The 8630-nt window shown below is 40.1% G+C and overlaps 1 long non-coding RNA gene across 1 annotated transcript; it reads right to left on the bottom strand.

The window, feature by feature from the left end:
* Nucleotides 1–131: 131 nt before the first annotated feature.
* LOC116918395 lies at nt 132–1020 on the bottom strand. Its single transcript, XR_004391522.2, has 2 exons — nt 893–1020; nt 132–483 (listed from the first exon to the last, which is right to left on the bottom strand). It is a non-coding gene; the product is annotated as an uncharacterized LOC116918395 (long non-coding RNA).
* Nucleotides 1021–8630: the final 7610 nt, after the last annotated feature.

Below are 8630 nucleotides of genomic sequence, written 5' to 3'. Positions count from 1 at the left end.
AAGTAAACGTTCCCGACATTTCGAACATGCGTGCAGCAATATCCTCTTCTCTACGGCTGTTTTTTTTTTCCCGCTTGTTTTTTGTTGCTAGAACCTGTAGAAAGGGCTAGAGGAATTTGTAATCTCGAAAGTATTTGTTCAATTTTGGTTTTTATTCATTTTTTTTTTATTTCTATTTTTTTGTACAAGCCTTATTAAACATTTTTCTTTTTATATCCCATCTCGTCGTTCGACAAATAAGCTTACGAGTTACATCCCGCCAAATTATAGGCTGGCACATATCGTGTTCTTTGTTAATAAAGTCAAGTATTGAATCAAGATTCCTCATAGTGGGAAGGGGAGGAGGTTCTTGCAGTTGGAAGTCATTGAAATTCCAGCTCATCCCAAATCCAATTTTCAATAACATTGTCATCAGCTGGACGAAAAAGTGATGAACGACACGACACGAATGTCATGTTTACGCCACACATTGGTCGTTGACTGCTAGTTCATGAAGGAGAACAATTAACAACGTGAATGCCGTGATCCGTGAAAAGTATGAAAACTCTAATCGTACAAGCAGGGCACACACGCACACACAAAAGAAAGAAGTGCGTAGCTTTCGGCTAGCAGAGAACAGAACACAGTGGCAGATGGACGAAACGCATTCATTCAAAACCGGCGAATTCGATTAGCGCAACTGGCAAAGTTGTGCACCGTCATTCGGACTGTGTCACTTGTAGCAGAGATGTAAGCGCTGACTTTTGGAGATCGTTACCCAAGTGGAAACGCTAGTTGGTACTTGGTACTTGGTATTGGGAAACAAGCAAGCCTAACAGGCAATGTAATATGAGGAAGCAAAGAATAACAGACCGACAAAACAAGACCAACTAATAAAAAGTACCAAGTTTACCATTCACCGAACGACGATTGTCCACTTGATTGATGGCGTTTGAAGGTCAAACTACGGAACTCAGTTGATGCAACAACGGTAAACGGCTACCGAAGGGGTCCCCAGCAACGATATCGATTTGCTGGTTTTCTCCTTCTTTTTCTTTTTCTTTTTTTTTTTTTCTCTTTTTTTTTTGTGTGTGTGTGTTTAATATTGGAAAATACGGTAGAGGATGTAGATAAGGCTCCTATCGTTGGGCAATGTTCAGTGGCGTAGGCGCTCTTCCGCAAGTCTTGCACTATCTTGACTACATAATACGACGATTACAATAAATTGCAGTGGCCTTCAGTATATAGCTATATGGATGTTTCAATTACGACGTCTCGACTCGAAATGGAAAACGCAAATGAAAAAGCAGCCGGCCAATTCTGAAGTTTATATGGGAGAAGAAAAAGGACGGGTTACACGAGACATTTATGATCAAGCAATATGCATACTACGAGTTTACATGAATTGGCCGTTGAGACATGCTTCCCCAATTTCGTGAAATTTCAATTAGGAACGCTTTCAGGTGAGGGCGGATCAGATCGTGTGTTGTCTTTTGATTATTTTTGTCATATTCTTTATTCCCTCGTTGTTTCCTTTCTTCAGTGTATTTTCAAATGATTTGCCGGGCCGTCACATCTAAACACCGGTGAACGAGAGCTGCGCCTACAGCGCCAGAATTCCTGAAGGCAATCATTATTTTATGTCTTGTTTCGTGGGCTCTTTTTATTACTCGATCTACCAAAAAGGAAAACGACGAGAAACGGTAAACAAACTTTTCACTTTGAATTGAGTGGGAACGAGAGGGAGGAGGCGTCTTCGAAACAATGATGTTAAATACGTTGCTTGCGCCATCGTAGGCCATATTTAGACGTTTTGAGGGAAAAAGCTGAATGGAAGGCGGTTTGACGTTCAAAGCTTTCCTCCTATTTTTGTTTGCAAGCATCAGCTGTTTTTCCTCCGTAGTTTTGCGACTATTCCTGCACGGTTGTAAGGATGTCGTCGACGTAGAAGAAAATGGAATTGCGCAATGGGTTACGCTCTCATGGGGTCCCAATGTGTGAGAAATGGAGACGGGGTAAAGTATGTTAGACAGACGCATACATGCAATTCACCGTCTCTTTGTCTTAAAAAGTTTGACTTCTTTTTTGGTATACCGCTGCATATACGTCTTACGGTGTTTGAAGAAATGAAATGTGCTCCTTGAGTAATGAGAATGCACTTGCTTTTGTGTCTGCGAATTAGCAAGCTAATAATAGCCTCTAAAGTTTTTCTGTTCATTTTTGGATTCGTCGTTAATAGGCAGCGCGTTAAATGCCACATAACAATGAACACTGAATTATGATTTGGATTCTCTTTTCAGCCTTTTACCAGTAGAGATTTCTCGTGTTGCTAACAGCAGTGATTGGCCCGCGGTCGGTTTAAGAACTTTGTCAACATAAATCTCTGCCAAGTAAAGAGAATTGACTCGTACACGCAATGTAGGGCATCCTCTCAATGACGGCGAACTTGGTGTAATAATCTTAAATAGGTGCACGAAATTCCGAGAGCTTTAAAGAAAGGAAAAAGAAGCCTTGCTGCTGGTATGACGTAAGATATGGCACATAGCAATTTGCGAGCGTAAAGGGAAAGCGTAGGTCTATGCTTCAACCCTGCGCCGTCATTAAGGAGTCCCAGAGGTAGTCGAAATGTTATCGTCATATTCGCTTGGTATATCTCGTGTGCTGTGGGCCCGTCTGTTGGGTTAAGGTAAAACTAAGAGCTAAAAAGAAACGACGGAAAAAAACAAACTAGAAGACGAAGAAGAAGAAGACTGAAAAGGAAAAGAGGAATAAGAAGACCGAGACAAGAACCAAAAAGAAGAAGAAGAGAAAAAATATATAGTATGTATAGTACATAGCAAATATAGGAAAATATAAAGGCAGTGACGCATGATCGCACCATGGGGAAAACATCACTCTCGGAGATTCATTCCGAACCGGAGTGAACGCCCCGAATGAGAAAAAGACGAAGAGGGATGCTGTATAGGAAACTTTAGCGTTCAATGAACCGAAAGGCAGCTGATATGAAGGCGGCACCGCATCGCACACCGCGGCGTCTCCCCGGTCCTACTCTGAATTTTTTTTCCTTTTTTTTTTTTTTTACCATCACCGGCTTCCAATATTTATATTTCCAAGTTTGTTTCTCTGCTGCAAAGTGTGTCAGAGACGGGTGGGCGGAGGTATAATGGTTCGACGAGTAAAGACCCCCCCCCCCCAAAAAAAAAAAAAAAAAAATAGAATGGCAAAAACCCGCGTCGCCCATCCAGGTTTTGATCCGTGTAACGTGTGGCTGGATGATGAGTGCAGATAACGTTACCAACTATAAAGTGAATAGGTTTTTCCTTTCTCGTCATTGTCCCTCCTTCTCTTATGCTCTCCTTCTTTTGCTTTGACTCGCATATTTCCATCAGCCCAACCATCACGCCATATTCGCTGGCCCTTTATACCGCGACGGGCAAGTCTACGTGAAAGGCCTGCCTATAGGACCCCTATCCAATTAACAAGTTTAGGTTGGCAGAGAAAAGTTTCGGGCGATCATCCTCAAAATCTCTGCGTCGAGGCCAGCCATACAGAGTATAGGTTACAAGTCGTGGAATTTGATTAACTATTCTCAAAAGAGAAAGAGAGATAGATAGTGGAAGAGAGAGAGAGAAGAAGAGTTCTTTTGTTGCTGCGCTAGCGTTAAGTCCGTTCGCTATATAGCGACTCTTCGTTACTACTTGCTGGATGTACAACGGCGAGAGCGTATCATTCTGCTATCTCCCGGGACTTGACTTTTTTTTTTTTTATGTATCTCTCTATCTAACAGAACTGAACGCCTAACCTTCTTTATTTCGCTATTCGGCCGTGTGTGTCCCGCATTATTGTCCATTGGCTATGGTAGTCTGCCCTGGTTATGCGAGTGCGTAATATATACATAAAGCGGGCTGACCGGTTGTAGCTTTTTTTTTTTCGCTATCAGCTGCTTATAACCTTTATTGCATCAGCGTTTGTCCATTGCAGATCCTTTTTTGTTCGCGTGTTTTACTTTCATAGGCATTCGACAAAAAGACAAAAATAATATTTAATCTGCTTTTCTATTAGCATGACGTAAGGAGCTGCATTATTATCTGGCAGCAGCTAAACTCTGATCAAAGTACATACAGTATATACGCCAGTTTCAGGAAAATTTGAGCTGGCTATTCTTTTGCCAGTTTTTCCATTTAACGTTTAAAAGACAATCAATTAGGCTACATTTATAATACTTTAAAGAAAAACAATGTTTAGAGGCTGGAGCTAACCACTCTATATAGGTTTGCACCGGACACCGTCTCCTTGTAATCTGTGAGGAATTCAAGTTTCCCAGTGATATCCCCAAACATTCAAGTCTCGGGGACTGGTTGTGGCAAGTTAGTATTAAAAACAGTTTGGAGCAACACGGTGTGTTTTTTTTAAAAAGGGAGGGGGGAGGGGAAGAAAATTTTTAGAAAAAGTCGTGATCCGTGGTATACACACTTTGATGGGCTAAACAACTAACAGTGGCCGACCGCCTGCGCCCGCTGATGGAATTGCATCCGACTATGCGTAAACCTGCAGCGAGAAAGTGGCCCCCAGATGCGAAACAAACCTAAAGTGCTAAGGCGTGTATGCAAATAATGTGGCTTCTCAGTTTTATTCCCGGGACACTAGCAAAACAGAAAGAATAAACGTTTGATGGGTTGTAACGTGTACAGCACATCCGATAAGGTTGGTGTACCATAAACTCACGTGCCACATCCTAACGTCTTACGTCTGGATCAGGGCCATTTTGCATCACGTCTTTTCTTTCTTTTCCTTGTTTTTTTTTTTTTTTTTTTTTTTCTCTCTCTCTCTCTCTCTCTCTTTTTTGCTCACCATATAGTTTAACCATTTTGAGCCACTGAGAAGAAACTTCTTGCCAAGGTGGTGGTGCCCTTAACTAGAAACAGCAGCCCAGTGTGGGCACACAGAATAGATCGTAGGCGGGCAACAAAATACCGAATCACGTATGCAAACCGCAGACGATCTGGACTTGCGAGTATAATAAGATATTGATCAGGGAGCTAGGGTAGGTGAGACGAAGCTAGAATTCCGTCAATCGTCGCACACAAGCACGCGAGCATTTTTAGCATTCGTCCTAACGAAACGTGGACTATCTTGCTCATCGGAGGTGTATATATCACAAAGCGAGTGCGAGTTGCCGCTTACTACTTGCACTACAGTAAGCAAAGCTTTGAAGTTGTTTGTTGTTTCTCCTCCCCTCGTGCATGACCACTATCGCCTGCAACTTATTGTCCTAGCAGTTTGCTATGATCTCTTAAGATTTTTGTTTTTCTTTCAAAATCAAGAGGAAAAACAAAAAACAGTTAAGTACAACGAATCGTTGTAATACGCTCTGAAAATTGTGAATAGTTGAAGGGCTTTTGACTGTGTCTCAGTCTCACATTTTCGGGGTGGTTTCAACTGAAAGCGGAAAGTACTCTTTGGAGGTGAAATCCTTTACAGAGATCAAAGAGTTTAGACGGCCATAAAAATGCCAATACATCTTTGAGGGCTTACAGCTTTGCAACACAACGCGCGAATACTATACACAGGCAAGTCAGAAACCGAATCTCTGTCTACCTACAGTAGGAGAAGCATCAGGATTATACAGTTAGCAAGAAAAAGGGCCACTGTGTTCGCGTTTATTTCAAAGTCTATGCAATGTACAGTTTATACGAAAATATTTTAGCATTATTTACCGGTACCCATGTCTTTCAGTGTATATATACCGAACCCACGACAGAGAACCATAATGCTATTGGATCTGACGGCTGTGCTTCGCTTCATATTTTTCCTATTGGTTGGCTGTTGCGAATGAAAACTAGGCAATCAATATGAAAAGAACAGATCGTTCTCGTTAGCCCTTCGACAACATTGACTGTTACATAGAGATCACTTGTGGGACATTACTGCTACGATGAGTTTTTTTTTTAATTTTTCTTGGTTTGTTTTCAGTTCGTTTGACGGTATTATAATATATATAATAAGGTTACTGTACGTCTCAGAAAACCATACATGCTCTGCAACTTCCAGCAAGCAAAGGTTGAAAGTTTCTCCGAATAGCATTGCCTATACACTCTGTAGCCTTATATCCGTTCAAACTTTATTTTTCAGTCCCTGTAGAAAAGAAAAAAATCAATGCGAGAAACGCTTGAAACTTTAACTGAAGAAGGCGCCAATTTATTATGGCCGCCTTATCCAGGAATAAGGTTATTCACCACTAGTCCTATACAAATGTTATTTTTTTGTAAGTTTTAAGGAATGATTTGAAAAGAACAATAGAAAAATGCACTTTGAATATTTGAAAATTTATCCAAGTAAATTACTTGGCTCATGAATTTCAATTGAAACTATAACGTATAACACAACAGGAAAATCGAAGACCTTTCAGACAAAACGGAGAAAAGGATACAATGGGAATGAAGGTATTTCATAATAGTTCTATATCGAATTCGTCGCATCACCAAACGTTTGCCGCTGGCAGCCATTCTTAACTGCCTACGGCTGATTACCGATAGATTTAGAAAAGGTATGTATTAAGCATACATTAGATCTTGTAAGAGTCAAAGCTAAGCAGTTCCAAATCACCGTAAGTGTCATCTCTTAATATAGTTTCATTTTCACGGTGAGTGGGCGCTAGGCTAAAAAGCCAGATATAAGCTGCAGACTATAACAGCGGGTTTGTTGCACAGAATTAAGGTATTGAATCGCTCTTTCATACTGGTTCGTTCAACACGCTGTATCATGTTTTTGTGGCGTGCTTAGTCAACCCTTCTTTACCCGCAAGTTTAGGTCTGTGTCTCGCAAGAAAAAGCCAACAAGATTGTTATTGTAAACTAAACTTCCTTCCCCTTTGTTTGTGTTTACTTGCCAATTGGATGGGAAACAAAAATATTACCATGAAGTACGCTTTGAGGAAAGTCTGGGATTTAAAAAACAAAATCTCTGATTTAAAAAAAAATACAATAAAAACAATAATAATAAGAAGAAGAAACGAAACTATAGAACGGAACAACTTCGATCATCATATAGGAACGCCAATCGATTATTCCGATTCGATAGTAGCCGGTTAAAATTGCGCAAAAATCTTATGCGGACTTGGGGCACAAAGAAAAGAAAGCGCTATTTTCTTAGAAACAAGAAAATAATCAAAGAATATGTAGAGCTGTAATCTATGGTAACTTCATGCAAATTTTGCTTCCTAATTGGATGCGACTTTATGTTTATTCTGCGCCAATGCAATTAATATCTGGCGTGAAATAAACCTTGCCATTTCTTAGAAATTGTATGGTAGAACAACCCTGTACATAACGACATTGCGTTATTTGCAATTTTATTCGGGGGAGAAAAGGAAAAGTAAACAGCTAATCAATCAGAAATATCCAGGAAATAAACACGAATGGCGCACAACGTGGCTGTATTTCGGCTGCATGATCAGTTCATCCTATAGGGTTTTTTTCCATTCTTATTTCATGATTGCGACTAAATAACGAATCCCTTTTTGGCTGGGAATCAGGCTCCTCTTAGCTACGCCTTTTGGCGGTACTTTAATGTGGTGGGAAAAAAAAACATCCCGTTGCACGCTGACGCAATCAAAAGCAAGAGCATGTTGAATTCCAGACATTGGGTAATCAACGTACGTTTCAATAATCCCCTCCATTACCTTATGATGCGATCTCTTATTTCATCGTTTTATAAATGTATAGCTAAACGTTTTAATAACCTCGAGCATTGGTAACCAAAACCTGGGCAATGAGACCCTGGCGAGCGTCTGTTCAGCCACGTTTGCCGGGTACTAGATGGCAGAGAGTTAAGTGGAGCGTTTGAAGCACCGATCTTGTCGGCCATCGGACCTACAAGTGCCATTGATGAAAATAATTTACTAGATAGATTCCAGATTTCCCCTTTTTATCTTCAAGCAGGGTCGATTCGAAAAGTTCGAAGAACCTGTACAAGTTTTTTTACTGCCACAGAATATATTTCTGGTTACGTCACAAGCGACAGGTAAAATTTGTGTTAAGCTGAATTCTTACCGATGGAAATCAATCTCTTTTTGTTTAGCTCCATTTCAGTGGTTGGCTATTTTGTAAAAGCAACAGCACTGGATAATAAATGAACATTTAATTAACAGCAATTGATTTGTTGGCGAAAATACGGGCCTTATAGGGAAAGGTATGTCCAATTTTGTTCCGTTGACCCTATAACGCTTTCCATTCTTTTACCTTTTTTTTTTTTTTTAACTTGCGTGTGACTCTGTTTTTAAACGAACTGTTTTGCCATTGCCAAAATTGAATAAAACTAAAGTAGTTCTTGAGCAAAAACGCAACATAGATAAAAATCCCATAATTTAACACCTCACCCTTTTCCAATACAGCAAAGTAGGGGACATGAAATTGAAACAAGTGTATGTATTAATTGATTATTAAAAACATGAATGAACCTACCTCTGACACGGTAAGCTATTTTTAGAGAGGAATACTATAAGAGCAGAAGTATGAAAGGAGAAAGATTACAAAGTGCCATACGCAGAAGAGCTACACATGGAGATTTGCATTGATGAAATCCTTGAGCTGTAAACATGAGAAGCTATTGATTCTCTTGTAACATACGTACCCAAATACCTTGAATACGTC

This window comes from Daphnia magna, linkage group LG1 (genome assembly GCF_020631705.1).
Source record: "Daphnia magna isolate NIES linkage group LG1, ASM2063170v1.1, whole genome shotgun sequence".
Classification (NCBI taxonomy): domain Eukaryota; kingdom Metazoa; phylum Arthropoda; class Branchiopoda; order Diplostraca; family Daphniidae; genus Daphnia; species Daphnia magna.
This window is presented reverse-complemented; position numbering and strand designations above follow the sequence as displayed.